Here is an 18,785-nt window from a genome sequence, read left to right on the forward strand (position 1 = left end):
AACATCACTGGAGTGCCCAAAAGCACAAGGTGTGCAATACTCAGAGACATGGCCAAGGTAAGAAAGGCTGAAAGACGACCACCACTGAACAAGACACACAAGCTGAAACGTCAAGACTGGGCCAAGAAATATCTCAAGACTGATTTTTCTAAGGTTTTATGGACTGATGAAATGAGAGTGAGTCTTGATGGGCCAGATGGCTGGATTGGTAAAGGGCAGAGAGCTCCAGTCCGACTCAGACGCCAGCAAGGTGGAGGTGGAGTACTGGTTTGGGCTGGTATCATCAAAGATGAGCTTGTGGGGCCTTTTCGGGTTGAGGATGGAGTCAAGCTCAACTCCCAGTCCTACTGCCAGTTTCTGGAAGACACCTTCTTCAAGCAGTGGTACAGGAAGAAGTCTGCATCCTTCAAGAAAAACATGATTTTCATGCAGGACAATGCTCCATCACACGCGTCCAAGTACTCCACAGCGTGGCTGGCAAGAAAGGGTATAAAAGAAGAAAATCTAATGACATGGCCTCCTTGTTCACCTGATCTGAACCCCATTGAGAACCTGTGGTCCATCATCAAATGTGAGATTTACAAGGAGGGAAAACAGTACACCTCTCTGAACAGTGTCTAGGAGGCTGTGGTTGCTGCTGCACGCAATGTTGATGGTGAACAGATCAAAACACTGACAGAATCCATGGATGGCAGGCTTTTGAGTGTCCTTGCAAAGAAAGGTGGCTATATTGGTCACTGATTTGTTTTTGTTTTGTTTTTGAATGTCAGAAATGGGCACATATCTGGCATAGCTACTGTGAAGGGGCACATATCTGGATATAGCTACTGTGAGGGCACATATCTGGGCATAGCTACTGTGAAGGGGCACATATCTTGTACTTTTTTAGAATTAGTGACTTTTAAAAATACCAATATTAGTGATCATGTGGGTATAGGTATGCATATACCAACAGAGTGTGCTACAATTTCATCGAGCCTGATTGTATACAGGCGAAACGCGTCGTGGTGTGTGTAATAAGATGTGTATATTTTAAAACGTGCGTATTGTACTGATGAGTGGAATGGTGATCTCCGCAGTATCTGGACCCCCTTTCACTCTTATACTGTTTGTGTAACATCTTTATTTTTGATTTTCGGAAAGGGCAGGTGGTGACCCCATCTATTTTGAACCACCTTCCATTCCTGATTCATCGTCATTACTGTTATTGTTTATCTTATATCTTTCCCTGGCTAGGGTCAACCTAGGGATTCGATTAGTCTTAGGTTCGGGGACAGGGAACCCCCACCATCAGGGGGTCACCCTGGGCTGAGCAGTTTTTGAGGGCCTTTTAGGGTAAGCATTGTGTCTGCCCTGCCCTTTCCTCAGACCCTGTCTCATTATTATATTTTTTTATTTTTCTATGTGTTTTTTTTTTTACTTAATCCTCGAACTGTCTAAGGCCTCTTTCACACTTGCGTTGTCCGGATCCGGCGTGTACTCCACTTGCCGGATTTACACGCCGGATCCGGAATAACGCAAGTGTACTGAAAGCATTTGAAGACGGATCCGTCTTCAAAATGCTTTCAGTGTTACTATGGCACCCAGGACGCTATTAAAGTCCTGGTTGCCATAGTAGGAGCAAGGAGCGGGGGAGCGGCATACTTACAGTCCGTGCGGCTCCCGGGGCGCTCCAGAATGACGTCAGAGCGCCCCATGCGCATGGATCATGTGATCCATGCGATCACGTGATCCATGCGCTTGGGGCGCCCTGACGTCACTCTGAAGCGCCCCGGGAGCCGCACGGACGGTAAGTATGCTGCTTCCCGCTCCCCACTACACTTTACCATGGCTGCCAGGACTTTAGCGTCCTGGCAGCCATGGTAACCATTGAGAAAAAGCTAAACGTCGCATCCGGCAATGCGCCGAAACGACGTTTAGCTTAAGGCCGGATCCGGATGAATGCCTTTCAATGGGCATTCATTCCGGATCCGGCCTTGCGGCAAGTGTTTCGGATTTTTGGCCGGAGCAAAAAGCGCAGCATGCTGTGCTATTTGCTGCGGCCAAAAAACGTTCCGTACCGGAACGGAAGACATCCTGATGCATCCTGAAGGACGGACTGTCCATTCAGAATGCATTAGGATAATCCTGATCAGTATTCTTCCGGCATAGAGCCCCGACGACGGAACTCTATGCCGGAAGACAAGAACGCAAGTGTGAAAGGGCCCTAAGCCTACTGACTTATTGTATCACTAGTAAATGTACTGTGTAGGGGTTACTACTCCCCGGTCATAAGAAATATTTATATATAAATTATTTTGAAATTGTAGCACACTCTGTTGGTATATACATACCTATACCCACATGATCACTAATAAAGGTATTTTTAAAAGTCACTAATTCTAAAAAAGTAAATTATATAAACCCCATGTGATAATAAAATCTAACAAAAATCTAATTACTAGGCAACTGGCACATATCTTGTCATAACTACTGTGAGGGGCACATATCTGGATATAAGTACTGAGGGGCACATATCTGGGCGTAGCTACTGTGAAGGGGCACATATCTTGTATATTTGTGAATGTTGAGATGTTATATTGGTTTCACTGGTAAAAATAAATAATTGAAATGGGTATATATTTGTTTTTTGTTAAGTTGCCTGATAATTATGCACAGTAATAGTCACCTGCACACACAGATATCCCCCTAAAATAGCTAAAACTAAAAACAAACTAAAAACTACTTCCAAAAATATTCAGCTTTGATATTAATGAGTTTTTTGGGTTCATTGAGAACATGGTTGTTGTTCAATAATAAAATTAATCCTCAAAAATACAACTTGCCTAATAATTCTGCAGTCCCTGTATATATATATATATATATATATATATATATATATATATGTATATATATAGATAGGGCTCTCTAGCTCCCTCTAACGTCTGGGAGGCTAAACTGCACCCTGACAGGCCTGACACCGAGATAATACAGGGAAATGCACATTACACATCACATTAAATGCAATAAACACATTAACCCTTGTGCAGTGCCCACCTTTACCTAGTGGGACACTACACATATCATCCAGACTGAATCCTGACCCATTCATTTCAATGGGTCTGTGTGAGGGGGCACATATCAGGGCATAGTACTGTGAGGGGCACATATCTGGCATAACTACTGTGACAGGGCACAATGTGGATATTATTACTGTGTGCTGGCACAAAGGGGCTATAATTACTGTGTGAGGGCATTAAGGGGGCATTAATATGGACCACAGGATCTGAACGGTCTCCACCATCTTTGATGCCCTTTATCACCCCTTCCTCCCCCTGAAGGATCGGGAGGAGCTGACAATCTGGTGTGCCTTCTGCTGTCACACATCACTATGTATTAATATTTGCCTATGGCCTATGTTTATTTCTGTATGTCTGTGTGGTTGTGGGGGGCTAGGGGAAGGGGGGGGGCAGGCCCTCTGCTTTCTGTTTCCACCCCTGGGGGGCACATATCTAGATATACTGTGAAGGGGGCACATATCTGGTCATATCTACTGTGAAGGGCCACATATCTGGGCATAACTACTGTGAGGGGGCACATATCTGGATATAAGTACTGAGGGGCACATATCTGGGCATAGCTACTGTGAAGGGGCATATATCTTGTCATAACTACTGTGAGGGGCACATATCTGGATATAAGTACTGAGAGGCACATATCTGAGCATAGCTACTGTGAAGGGGCATATATCTTGTCATAACTACTGTGAGGGGCACATATCTGGATATAGATACTGTGAGGGGCACATATCTGGCATAGCTACTGTGAGGGGCACATATCTGGATATAGCTACTGTGAGGGGCACATATCTGGATATAGCTACTGTGAGGGGACATATCTGGGCATAGCTACTGTGAAGGGGCACATATCTTGTCATAACAACTGTGAGGGGCACATATCTGGATATAAGTACTGAGGGGCACATATCTGGGCATAGCTACTGTGAGGGGCACATATCTGGATATAAGTACTGAGGGGCACATATCTGGGCATAGCTACTGTGGAGGGGCATATATCTTGTCATAACTACTGTGAGGGGCACATATCTGGATATAAGTACTGAGGGGCACATATCTGGGCATAGCTACTGTGAAGGGGCATATATCTTGTCATAACTACTGTGAGGGGGCACATATCTGGATATTACTGAGGGGCACATATCTGGGCATAGCTACTGTGAAGGGGCACATATCTGGGCATAAGTGCTGTGAAGGGGGCATAGTGTGGGCGTTACTACTATGTGCTGGCCTTGGGAGGAGTTAAAGGGCGTGGCCTAGTATGAAAAAAATATATAAACATATTGACCCATATTATCAAGATTTTTTTTATTTTGCACTTATATATTTATATCCGTATGGGTGTTTTCTTTTTTGGGGGGTTGGAGGGGGGGCCCAGGTACATACTTTGCACAGGGGTCCTCTGCTGTCTGTGTCCACCCCTGATAAGGACACAGGGCGTACCTGTACGCCCGGTGTATTTCCAATCACCGCCGCGCAGCGGCACCTCGGCTAAATGCCCGGGGAGGTCCCGTGACCCCCCCATGTCGGCGATCAATTCAGACCCGCTGTTTGCGGCTTTTACCTATTGCGGCGGCGAGCGGTGCCATCGGGTCCCAATGGGGCTGTGGGGGGGACCCGATGGCATGGAAGGCAGCGCAATGCCTTCCTGAGGCATCTGCGCTGCCTTCCGGTGAAGAGCCTGTGAGATCCAACTCCCTGGATCTCATAGGTCCCGGAAGCTATATGAGTAATACACAGTTTTACTCATACAGAAGTATTGGAATGCATTGCAAAGGATTAGATCCCCAAAAGTTCAAGTCCCAGAGTGGGACAAAAAAATTAAGTGAAAAAAAGTTGAAAAAATTAAGTCCCCCCCCAAAAAAAATTAAGTTTCAAGTAAAAATAAACAAAAATTTATTTTTACCCAAAATAAAGTTAAAAATAATTGGTAAGAAATAGGGGAAAAAAAAGTATACATATTAGGTATCGCTGTGTTCGTATTGACCGGCTCTATAAACATATCACATGACCTAACCCCTCATATGAATACCGTAATAAATAAAAAATAAAAACTGTACTAAATAAACCATTTTTTGTCACCTTACATCACAAAAAGTGTAATAGCGAGCGATTAAAAAGGCATTTGCCCACCAAAATAGTATCAATCTAACCGTCACCTCATCCCGCAAAAAATGAGCCTCTACCTGAGACAATCGCCCAAAAAATAAAAAAAACTATGGCTCAGAATATGGAGACACTAAAACATCATTTTTTTTGTTTCAAAAATGATATTATTGTGTAAAACTTACATAAATAAAAAAAGTATACATATTAGGTATTGCCGCGTCTGTATCGAATGGCTTTATAAAAATATCACATGACCTAACCCCTCAGATGAACATCGTAAAAAATTTAAAATAAAAACTATGCTAAATAAACTATTTATTGTCACCTTACATCACAAAAAGTGTAATAGCAAGCAATCAAAAAGTCACATGCACCCCAAAATAGTGCCAATAAAACCGTCATCTCATCCCGCAAAAATCATACCCTACCCAAGATAATCGCCCAAAAACTGAAAAAAAATATGTCTCTCAGACTATGGAAACAATAAAACATAATTTTTTTAAATCATTGTGTAAGGCCTCCTGCACACGACCGTTGTGTGCACCCGTGGCCGTTGGCCCGTGTAACGTTTTTTTCTGCGGTCCCATTGACTTTCAATGGGTCCGTTGAAAACTCGGCTACTGCGGGGGGCGGAGCTAGCCGCGAGCCGGGATGGAAGCTTGATCTCAGAGCTCCACACAGACGCTGCTGCAGCTTCGGTTTAACGGGTGACAGAAGATGGTGAAAACTAACAAAGAAAGGAGCGATACAGTACAGGGCACTCAAAAATCGTGCCAGACGCAATCTGAAATGGATCGCTTTCTCAAAAAATGAAGTTTCTCGCCAGCCCACAGATCCAAGATGGCGCCGGAGGGAGCCAGAGCCGCCGCGCCACCAGAGGACTCCGATGGGGAAAGTTCCTGCGCCATGTCAGAAGGTACAGAGCCTGCAGATCTACCCCTGTCCAGAGCCTTCTTTAAGAAGACGCTTTATAAGGCGCTACAGCCCCTGCACAGAGACATCTCTGATATCAAGACGGACGTTAAGCAGATTGGGGGACGTGTTGTATCCCTAGAGGAGACGCAGGCGGCCATAATTCAGCACGGAGAAGCTGTCAAAAAGGCCATGCAGGGCCATAATGCGTTACTTACCTCAACGATCCTGCACCTGGAAGACCAGGAAAATAGAAGTAGGCGGAAAAATATCCGCATAAGAGGAGTACCGGAGGATGTCCCTCCTGGAGAAATTACAGCAGCGGTCACCGCCATATTTGCCTCACTTGTTGGGGAAGACAGGGCTGCGCAGATAATAATCGAGAGGGCCCACAGAGCCCTAAGGCCTAAGCCACAGGAGAACGGCCCACCCGATATTATATGCGGATTACTAAATTTTCTGGACACTGCCTCCTTATTGAAAGCTGCAAGAGAAGCCAAGAATATTTCGTACAATGGAGCGCGCATCCAATTTTTTCAGGACTTAGCATCTAGTACCTTGGCTAAACGCAGAGCGCTGAAGCCAGTTACAGAAGCTCTTAGAGCCCACAAGTTGCCAGTGAGATGGCTATTTCCATTTGGCCTCGCGACCTTTAAAGAGGGCCGACAGATCATCATCAGAACACCGCAAGACTTAACCGATGCTTGGGATAAGCTAGGTATAGCTCCTGTGGAAGTCCAACCATGGATGCCAGTTCCAGAAGATCTGAGCTTGCCTGACCTGCCAGAGATTCCTACATGGCAGGTGGTAAAAAAGCCGAAATCACCAAAGACCAGGAAGACAACATGAAATTTCATAGGAACTGTTTATCTTCATTTTTGCTCCTTTCTTTATAGCAGTTCTTTGTAGGAGCACTCTAACACCATCATAGAACGTGTTTGTAAGTTTGATGTGGTTAGATGATACGTATTATCATCACCAGAGGGCATGAGTTTATGTTGTATTACTGATAGGTTGTTACCTCTACACAGCAGAGAAATACTTAGTGCCTCCTCTGAGTGAAAGATTATAGTGCAGTTATTAAGGCCTTTTCACCACCTTGGGATAATATAATGTCGTGCTTTGTTGCTTAGACAACGTTATAGGTTTTTCACCCGTTACACAATAAGGTGTTAATCATTTTGTTTATGATAGGGCAGTTAGTCTTGATGTCAAAGGCTTTCCTACCTCCCAGGCAGAGTTGGGGTGTTGCGCCGGGCCTGGCCTGCCCTTCCTACCCATTTGGTGGGGGTGGCGGGTTGGGGCCGGGTGGAACGCCGTCAACTCCTTTACTGCTTATATCAAAGTCAGCTGACAATTGTCTGTTCACAATTATGATTCACTGTACAATGTGTTTTTCCCCAGTTCTTTACCTGTTTAAGGCTCTCGATAGCTCAATGCTCACGCTTCCGATAAGGTATGGCTAACTTAAATATATTGTCACACAATGTGAACGGAATTAACATCCCTCAAAAAAGACGTCAGATATTTAACCTGCTCTTAAACAAAAAAGCTGACATTGTCCTTTGGCAAGAAACCCACTTTCGTCATGATCATATTCCCACACTGCCCACGACAAAGTACTCGCAGTGGTTCCATGCAACACACTCATCTGCTTCTAGAGGGGTATCCATTGCCATAAGTTCTTCTATTCCATTTAAACTGGTTAAATCCTTTATTGATCCAGGGGGGCGCATGCTTATTATTCAAGGTACCATCTTTAATTTTAAAATTACAATAGCCAACATGTACTCTCCTAATGCAGGTCAAATTCCCTGGTTGACTAAGGCCCTTAAGAAACTTAAGGAATTTTCAGAAGGTATGTTAGTAGTGGGGGGGACTTTAATGTTTCACTGGACATCAGTACTCCGAAATCTCACAACATCACTAAGAAACAAATGGGGAAACTAATGATGTCATTAGCAGAACTATGTCTGTTGGACGTTTGGAGGACCATTCATCCATCAGAAAAAGATTTCACATATTTTTCCCATGTTCATAATTCATACAGTAGGATAGATTATTTTTTCTTACCTGATACATATTTAACGTGTGTGAAAAATGTGGAAATAGGGAATATAGTGATTTCAGACCATGCACCCGTAGCAATGTCGCTTTCTCTCCAATGTCTCCCACATAGAGCTTGGTCATGGAGGTTGAACACCACACTTTTAGAGTCAAAATCTCATGTGGACACTTTGGCAGATAAATTAGACAACTACTTTAAAACTAATGCCACTCCGGAGATCTCTCCCCCAATGTTATGGGAGGCTCATAAGGCGTATATAAGGGGGGAATTGATAGGACTAGGTTCATATATTAAGAAGAAATCTACAAAGGAATTGATGTCCTTACTTTCCCAGATTCAAACACAGGAGAAATTACATAAACTAACACACTCTGAATCACATAAAGAGGCCTTGGTTACACTAATACGTAAAGTCAAAGATCTTCTTAATATTAAGAGTGCCAAATCACTGATGAATCTGAAAAGTAGAATATATGAACATGGAGACAAGGGAAATAAGATGATGTCTTACTTAATCAAAAAAAGAAGGGAAAAGACCTTTGTCTCATCAATAAAGTCTAGTCCAACACTAAGAACGACCTCGACCCCTCTCATAGCTAAAGCCTTTCAGACATTTTACTCTAAACTTTACGACCTGCCAACACCAGAGATACCTTCAGGGGCGGGTGACAAAACAAGGGCCTCTCTGATTGAGGAATTTCTTGCCTCGATTAGGGCACCCTCGTTATCAGAAGAGGAAAATGAAAGCCTCCTCAGACCCTTCTCCACAATGGAAGTAGAGAAAGTCCTCAATTCTATCCCCATAGGGAAGAGCCCTGGTCCTGACGGGCTCCCTATCATTTACTTTAAAAAATTTAAAAGATTTTGCTCCCTCATTTTACGGATCTTTGCAACTCGTTGTTGGGAGGGATGTCTCTGGCTCCCCAGGCCTTGAGGGCGCATATCACCATCCTACATAAAGAAGGGAAGGACCCGGAGGACTGTGGGAGCTACAGACCTATATCCCTTCTCAACTGCGACTTGAAATGGTGGTCCAAGTTGTTAGCGTCTAGAATTTCCCCCATGCTAAGTAGACTCGTAGATCCTGAACAAGTAGGGTTTGTACCTGGGAGGGAGGGAAAACACAATATCTGGAGAGTGATTCACTTGATCCATAACGCCCATGTTAAGAAAACACCTTTGCTGCTGCTGGGAACTGATGCGGAGAAGGCATTCGACAGGGTTAGCTGGGATTTCATGAGAGCCTCTTTATTGAAATTTGGTTTTCCGCCTACATTTATCTCAGCTATTTTTTCATTATATTCCTGTCCTATGGCACAGGTTTTGGTTAATGGTGCCCTGTCGGATGCCTTCCCCATCAGGAATGGTACTAGGCAAGGTTGCCCCCTCTCGCCCACCCTTTTTATTTTATGTTTGGAGATGTTTCTCCTTAAGATCCGACAGTCTGACAAAATTCAGGGTGTTTCTCTGGGTCAATACCAGCATAGAACTGCAGCCTTTGCAGATGACCTGTTAATTGTCATTTCCAACCCTGAAGAGGCCCTTCCCACAGTCATGTCCTTATTTGACCAATATAGTTTAGTCTCTAATTTTAAAATTAACTTTTCCAAATCGGAAGCCCTACAAGTTAATATCCCAAACAATATTCTGGATACTCTTCAACGCACATCTTTGTTCAAATGGCCAACAACAGCAATCAAATTTCTGGGGGTTAATATCCCGACAGATTTGGGTCTGCTATTCAAATTAAATTATACCCCGCTACTTACAAAAGCCAAATCCTTCATCTCTTCATTAAAGGTGCCATACATGTCTTGGTTTGGTAGGAAGAACTTGCTGGCCACGTTTGTCCTACCCCAATTTTTGTATGTGTTCCAAGCCCTTCCGTTACATATACCTACCTCCTTTCTAACACATATTAGAAGAACATTTACTTCATTTTTGTGGAATTCGAGACGGCCTAGATTGGCTTAGGCTACTTTCACACTAGCGTTCGGGCGGATCCGTTCTGAACGGATCCGCTCATAATAATGCAGACGGAGGCTCCGTTCAGAACGGATCCGTCTGCATTATATTAGCAAAAAAAAGCTAAGTGTGAAAATAGCCTGGGACGGATCCGTCCAGACTTTCAATGTAAAGTCAATGGGGGACGGATCCGCTTGAAGATTGAGCCACATTGTGGCATCTTCAAACGGATCCGTCCCCATTGACTTACATTGAAAGTCTGGACGGATCCGCACGGATCCGCACGCCTCCGAACGGCCAGGCGGACACCCGAACGCTGCAAGCAGCGTTCAGCTGTCCGCCTGTCCGTGCGGAGGCGAGCGGAGGCTGAACGCCGCCAGACTGATGCAGTCTGAGCGGATCCGCCTCCATTCAGACTGCATCAGGGCTGGACGGCTGCGTTCGGGTCCGCTCGTGAGCTCCTTCAAACGGAGCTCACGAACGGAAACCCGAACGCTAGTGTGAAAGTAGCCTTACTCGCTTCTCTCACAGAAGAAGCACAAAGGTGGCATATTGTTACCAGATATGTCTCTTTATAATAAAGCCATCCAATTAGCTAGATGGGCACTTTTAGCGAATGAAAAACTACAAACTCCCTTTCTAGACATTGAGAGGACTCTTTTAGGTACCCATAAACAAGCCCTAATGTGGCTTCCAGAGACCCCTCTTTCTCTCTGTCGAGAAATGTGCACGCTGACAAAGAGTATGCTGATATGTTATCGTAATTCTAAGATGGCTTTGGTAAGGGGAAAGTTGATCTCCAAAATAGCTCCACTGGATGTCCTTCATTATCTGGTAGATAAAATGGGAGGAGATGACAAGAGCTGGTGGCATTCATGGGGAGATGTGAGGATAGGAGAAGTTATAGACAACAATCGCTTTTTGTCATTGGAAGAAGCATATCACAAATTGGACAGAGGGCCTCCGGCCCTAATACATAGCTGGGATTTCAAAAATATATGCAAAAAATATATGAAAGGATCGGGTCACACATTTTTGGAGCCCACATGGCTCGAAAATTTCACGGCTCTACCCACTATCTTAAAAAAGTCACTTTCGGTAACATATAATAACCTTTTATCTGATCTTAGCACTCCCAAACCATATTATTTGCACCAATGGGAGAGAGACCTGGGCAAGATCCTCTCAGATGCGGATTCCAATTATATATTATCCCATGCACAAGGTTTTTCATCGTGTGTTCGTTATCAAGAGAACTCATATAAAACCATTACCAGGTGGTACAGAACCCCTGAATATCTACACTCTATAGGCCTCTCACCCACAGATCAGTGTTGGAGATGTCAATCCGGGGTATGATCTATGATACATATTTGGTGGTCATGTCCCAGAGTCAAACAATTTTGGAAGGACGTCGAGCAGAGCATAAATTCTATATGTGCAACAGATATAACGTTAACCCCTGAGCTGGTGCTTTTGTGGATCCCTATCCCCAACTTTAAGCCATCAAAAGCGGATTTAATTACGCATATGATTGCCACAGCTAAGTTACTTATCCCAACGAAGTGGAGAGACTCCTCCCCGCCAGATTTGAAGATGTGGTTCAACAAAATGCATCAACTACATAGAATGGAGGAGATAGTAGGATGGATTAAGGGTAATAGGTCTAGATATTTAAAGACTTGGCTTCCCTGGAAACAGTCTCAGGAAGCTAGGGATGCGGAAGCTCTTGACGGGCTGGGGGTGATATCCTCGTAGGAATATCTGTATCATGAGTGATTTTAAGTTCTCATTGTGTGGATTTTGTCGAGCTCTTTCATGAGCCAGCCTAACTCATTATATAGTGGCAATATAGTGAGTGTTTAGCAACTCCATACGTTATCTGTGACTTAACAGATAACAGAGTATTAGCTAATTGTAAACAGAGAGCCTTTCTGTTCGTTTACCTTTATATTATTTTGTTCCCTATTTTCGACTTTATGTTTTTTCCTTATTCCCCTACCTTTCTTCCCGTAATTGTTACTCATGCGCATTGAAAATGTACCTGAACATGGATATATTCTGTAGTGCATACTGTATTACAATGTGGAAATGTACTTTTATGTTCTTAAAAATCTGAAATAATAAAAAGAGATTTACAAAAAAAAAAGAAAACTCGGCTACTGCACCGTTTTGTCACCCGCGTCCGTGACCCGTGTTTCTTGCCCGTCAAAAAATATAACCTGTCCTATTTTTTTCACGGCTAACGGGTCGTGGCCCCATTCAAGTGAATGGGGCCGTGAAAAACGCGGTTGCACACCCGTTTGTCATCCGCGTCCGCGCCCGTTTTATTTCTTCTTATGGCATGGGCAAATTGTCTGGCCAAACTTGTGGCAATAAATTGAAAAAAAAAAAGACAGGAAGTTTTAGGTGACAGGATATGCAAATTTCTAGACATCTGTGGTAAACAGCTTGTGTGAGGAGAAGCAGCCATTGCAGGAGGTTTATTAATATCATCCACCATGCCTCGCTGGGATGTCGAAAAACTCATTTCACTCGTCCAGGAGAGGCCCGAGCTGTGGGATACCCGGCAAAATGCCTATAGCGACAGAATTAAAAAGGATGCTTCGGGGGAGAAAGTGGCACGGAGCATGCAGCGAAGTAAATGGGCCAAGGCTGATAGCCGAGGCCGGGCCGAATTAGGTAAGTGTTATCAATGTAGTTGTGCTGTCCTTGCCCTCTGTGTGGCCCTAAGATATAGTTTGAATTTCCCAGAGGTGACAATAGTGTTTTCAGGGTGGTCCAGCCTCCTTTTGCCTAAAGGCTTGTACATGGTTTATTAATGAGGCGTCTATTTTTCCCCTTTCTTAATTTTTTACCTCACAATTGTCTTCTATGTCATTTTTAAACAGTGAAACAAACGAAAACCCGCTGGGCGAGTTGCCGGGACCAGTTCCGGAGGGAGCTGACCAGCAAAGGCCGGAGTGGGGAGGGATCATCAAGCAAACGTGCCTATATATATACGGCCCAGTTACAGTTTCTGCGGCCAGTAATGGAATTGAGGCCGTAAGTATTTTTTACGTTATTTTCAAAATGTTATATTTTCACACTTACGTTTTTTTAAGGCAAGCTAAAGTGTTCCAGAAATTAATGGATACAGTTGTGTTGTTCTATTGAAGACCTATACTTTCTGTAGGGCAGCCATGTCATAACTGACTACATCCAGCTCTTTAACAACTGAAACTCCCAGCATGATAGAATAGCTGAAAGCTACTCGGTCCTGCTTGGAGTTGTAGTTGGGCATCAGCTGGAGGGCAACAGTTTGTCCATGCCTGGTGTTGGTTGCCTACATCAGTTTAGTGGTGGAGTCAAACCAGGGCCCACCGCTTATGAGATGAATGATGAGACGACACGTGAAGTGTGCAGATGGCGGCTCCCTTCTCAGTTTTGTTTGTGTTGAAGCAATTTTTGGTCCCTCCTGGAACATAGATGATTCCACTTGGAACCAGAAAAGCAAATAGAGATGACACTTGCGCACTGCACGCATTATTTCCTCATACAGTAGATCATCGTGTATGTCGGCTCCTAGTCACACACCAGTGGTTAAAAAAGCATTCCAAAACCCTCCCGTTTTAATGGGAGCCCAGACTAGGGTTTTTTTGCAAAATATTTTAGGGCGACATGAGATTTGTCCCATAGCGACATATTATCAAAATTTTGATTGTTTGGGAAATGGGTACCCTTTACGTACTGGCATAGTAATTTATATTGCTGAAATGGTTTTGCACCAAACCCCACATGGTTTCCTTACATTGCTCCTATGAAATGTCAATAACCACATTCTAGGCTAAAGTGTAAAGCTGAGGTTGCAACTACGCTTGAGCAGCAGGATTACAACTAGTACTCTCACCATGGTCAAGTGTGGCCTGGTACATGTTGTTTCTCTGTAAATAAGGTTCTACTAGGTTCAAATTGCAATTTGTATCTTGACATGTTGGTAGCGGGGCACATACAGATGAGTTGGCCTCAATTGCAGCACTGGTTTTGGTCCTTGAATGTGGACTCCTCTTCAGAGGCTGGACAGCTCCAAGCAGCAAACAATGTTTGCCCATTTCCGAAACAATAGGCCTTTACAAGACTTATCCCATCAATAGATCCAAATGCAATTCCAAACGGATTTCCACATTTCACATTGAAGCAGTTATTCGCTGTGTAAATTCTAATCTCTGATGTATGCTGCCACTCCGTATATATATTGTATTTGCACGGTTGCTTTGCACATAATGAAATCTATGTGCTTTTGTAATGTGGAAATCAAATGATCTAATGTGTTTTGATTTTTTGTTTTATTTTAATACAGTACTGTGGACAGTCTGGATCCCTCACAAGATTCAGACACGTCGGCCAGTGAACCCCTTGCAGGATTTTCTCCCCAGGCAACTCCTTCGCCAACGCCAGCTGAGGACCCGGAGGACTCCACGCTGGCCGAGGCCCCCCTACCACCTTGCAGTCCACCACGGATTGTCCAGCCCCAGCCCAGACGGCGCCGCCAACTCCCTCCCTCTACCTCTGGGCCAGAGAGTCGGGAGGCTATTGATGCCCGCCTCATAGAATTTCTGGCCCAGAGGAGGAGTGAAGGAGTGGAGGAGAAAACATTACGGGGCTTAGGACAGCTATTGAGGCATGTCACTCCTTTAGAGCATCATGAGTGCCTTGCGTCCTTAGCGGTCGTAATATAAATGTTTAGTCTACCTAACCATGGGGACATTCTGGGCAAGCTAAATGCCATGAAAGTGGACATTGAGAATGCCGGACAGCAGCAAAGTGCCGGACCATTTGAAGTTGCGCCACAAACATCACAAGGTCCAGCATACCACCAACAACCCCACTATGGACTCCCCCAGGGCCCAATGCATCAAGTGGGTCAGCCCCTTTACCCGGGCAGTTTCACATCTGGGGGACCTCAACAGGCCAATGTCAGGCCACGGTCCACGTTTACTCCTGGATCATTTACTCAGGACCTTCTGAATTTATAAGCATGTTTAATCTTTTTGTTACAAGCACTTTATATGTTTTTTCTTAAAATGTTGGGCCCATTGGCTTCCAGTTTATTATGTTTAGCTCAATCTTCTACATAAATGTTGTTTGGGCCAAAAAGTAGTCGACTGTTTTTTTTTTGGCACGCTACAGAAAACATTTCCTTTTACCAATTTCTATTGAAAAAAGAAACACCACACACTTTTCCTCACTAAGCAACACTTTATTTGGGTGAGCAACATTTTTATTTGGGGATATGGTCATGATGAGGTATTAGAATTTTTTTTGGACTAGAATAAAAAAAAAAAAAAAAAAAAAAAAAGATGTTAAAGTCTATTTAGATTTAGACCAAAACATCAATTCTATCACGTTAGATGCATATTTAAATGTGTGAGGTCCAAAAAATCTCAGCCCGCAAGCCCACGTCAAGGGTCCTCATTATCTTGCGAGTCCCTACACTCAACTACAACACTAAATTTCAGGAATCTATCTAGAAGAAAATAAATAAATAAAGAGCCCAGAAGATTTCAAAAACTGCCACGAATAGCATCCCTCTGCCACGGCACGGACCCCTCTGGACTTGAAAAGTAGTCTGCATAGAGTTCCCGAACTGCAATGCCTGCAGTCCCAGGTCGTCTATGCAGGGTCCTTTCCAAATCCAAATCTGAAGACGTAGGAAGATCTTCCATGTCAACAGAAGAGGAAGCCTCGTGAATCCTGGTGAAGTTGTGGAGAACAACACAAGCTTGAATCACCAGGGTAGCATTCTCCGGAGCCATCTGTATGGATGACAAAAACACCCTCCACTTGCTAAAGAGTATTCCGAAAGCGCACTCCACATACCGACGGGCACGAGTCAACCGGTAGTTGAAGATACGCCTCCTGACATCCAAACCACGCTTTGGAAAGGGCCGCATAACATGTGGAGTCAATGCAAACCCTTCATCCGCCACGATGACAAATGGCGCCGGCGGACCTGCATATCCGGGCAGTCTTCTGGACTCGGGCAGGGCAAGCTGGTTGGCACGAAGCCGCTCACCCATTCTAGAAGCACTAAAGATGCGAGCATCTGCAGTGCTTCCATAGGCCCCGATATCTACCATTATAAACCGGTAGTTACTGTCAGCAACAGCCATCAGCACTACCGAGAAAAACTGTTTATAATTGAAGAAACGGCTCCCTGAGTGTGGCGGCTTCTTCACACGGATGTGCTTGCCATCCATTGCCCCGATGCAGTTAGGAAACTGCGCGGAATCTTGGAAACCCTCTGCGATCCGAACCCAATCCTCCACCTTGGGCTGCGGCATTACCGTCTCTCGGAGTTGCTGCCACATGACATGGCAAGTGTGTCGTACAATACTCGAGATTGTCGAGGTTCCTAACAGAAACTCAAAATGCAGTGATGCAAATGAGTTCCCAGTTGCAAGGAATCTGTGGAGAAAAAAAAAAAAACAGTAAACTGCGAATATAAGTGAAAACAGATACAAGATTCAAGCATAATGTTGTATACACACCATGATTGTAAACACCCTATGTCTAGTGGTGGGGAAACTATGGGACGGGTGCCAGAGGCGGTACTCAAGGCCCACTGTGTGGGCACCCACACCCATTGTAAAGACTATATGGTTTACAAATATACCCCCTTGATTTTACAAAGCATTCATCAGAACAGGGCTTACTACCGGCAGCACTGATTGGAAGCCTGAAATTAAAGAAAAATGCAAAACTGCGCGGAAATTAACCTATATTTTTGAACATTATTCCTGCAAATTTGCTGATTAGAAAAATTTAAAACAAAGCGACAGATCTGGCTATAACATTGCCAACTCAGTCTGAAAATGCCTCGCCATCACTGCCCTATGTCCTTGGTTGATTAAACCGAAAATAAAAAGGAGTATCTGAGCGAAACACTAAGGCCTCGTTCACACTTCAGTGTTTGGTCAGTGATTTCTATCAGTGATTTGTGAGCCAAAACCAGAAGAGAAGCCTCAACAGACATAACGTATAAGGGAAAGATCTGCTCCTGTTCTGTGTTTAGAGCCGGACCTGGTTTTGGGTCACGAATCACTGATGGAAATCACTGACCGAACACTGACGTGTGAATGAGGCATAACAGCTATTGGTCTGTGGCCAGTACTACCAGAACTAAGTAACATAAACTGTGTTTTGCCCCTTTCTAATTGCAGAGAGTGTAGTGGCGGGTCCAAATATTGGGAACATTAGGCATGATGAAAAGGTTAGCTGGACATCTCAGGGGTTCACAGCAGCACAATCCTACGAAATAAGGGAACAGATCGGTATATAGACTTTGCTCCGGGTGGGGCACGCAGATAGAGATCCTGACTGAGGGACCTAATTCTTTAAGTTGAAAAAGCCAAACAAAAAAATGCCCGTAATTCAAGATAAAGTTGATAATAATCACTCAGACAGGCAGGTCACAGCTTGCTGTAACATGGCTGACTGACTGAATCAAACGACATTTAAAACAAACTACTGGCGAGTGCAGAGGATTCATGGATTGTCTGGAGGCCGATAGCTAAACACACGTTTGAAACGTGCACAAACGCTAACCAACGGCAAAAATATTGGCATGTTAGGTGCCAGGGATTAACGGGATAACAAAACAGCCACAAACAAATGAAAGGAAAAAAAAAAAAAAGGAGAAAGAAACATAGGTTTGGCAAACATTAGCACATGTCTAACAGCAGCCATTTTGGAGCACATGGTCCTCCAGACACAAGCAGTGCACATTACTGTTGAAACTTTACAAGTACTATACTGCTTACCTCAACGTGACGATGAGCCTTTCCTCCGGAGTAATGCTGCGCCTCATATTGGTGTCCATAAAGGTAAGGACAGTACGTAGAGACGACAGCAAGCGATCAAATGTACCCACTGACATCCGACAGAAGGAATAGAACTTCGCAGGATGCAGGCGCAGATCTTCATAGAGGGTATGGAAGTGTCCTTTCCGGGACCGTTGGGAAACTATCGGATGGACCCAAAATCGTCGCCTTCTACTCGGTTCCTCAGTCAACAAAGGAGGGCGCGGACCACATTGCCGAGCAACGAGCCAATCCACTACGAACTCTTCCTCTGTATCAGACATGGTGAAACAGCAAAGAGAAGCAGCCAAAATAACCTCTGTACTCTGGAAAGACTACAGAAAATGGCCACAAATGCATACTCAGGTGCCCTTGATTTATACCAGTATCCTGGGTGGAGTTATTAAAAATCCTTTTTTTTCAAAATGCAAAGTTTTCAGACGGTCCGCAAAAAAAACGGCCACACGGACACACGGAAGCACAACGGAAGAAAAAACGGGCACAGATCACGGAACAACGGAACCACTTTTTGCGGCCCGTTAAAAAATACTGTCGTGTGCAGGAGGCCTTAGGTATTGCCGCGTCCGTGGCAACCTGGTCTATAAAAATACCACATGATCTAACCTGTCAGATGAATGTTGTAAATAACAAAAAATTAAAACGATGCCAAAACAGCTATTTCTTGTTATCTTGCCTCACAAAAAGTGTAATATAAAGCAACCAAAAATCATATGTACCCTAAACTAGTACCAAAAAAACTTCCACCCTATCCCATAATTTCTAAAATGGGGTCACTTTTTTGAGTTTCTACTCTAGGGATGCATCAGGGGGGCT

The sequence above is a fragment of the Bufo gargarizans genome, chromosome 1 (genome assembly GCF_014858855.1).
Source record: "Bufo gargarizans isolate SCDJY-AF-19 chromosome 1, ASM1485885v1, whole genome shotgun sequence".
Classification (NCBI taxonomy): Eukaryota; Metazoa; Chordata; class Amphibia; order Anura; family Bufonidae; genus Bufo; species Bufo gargarizans.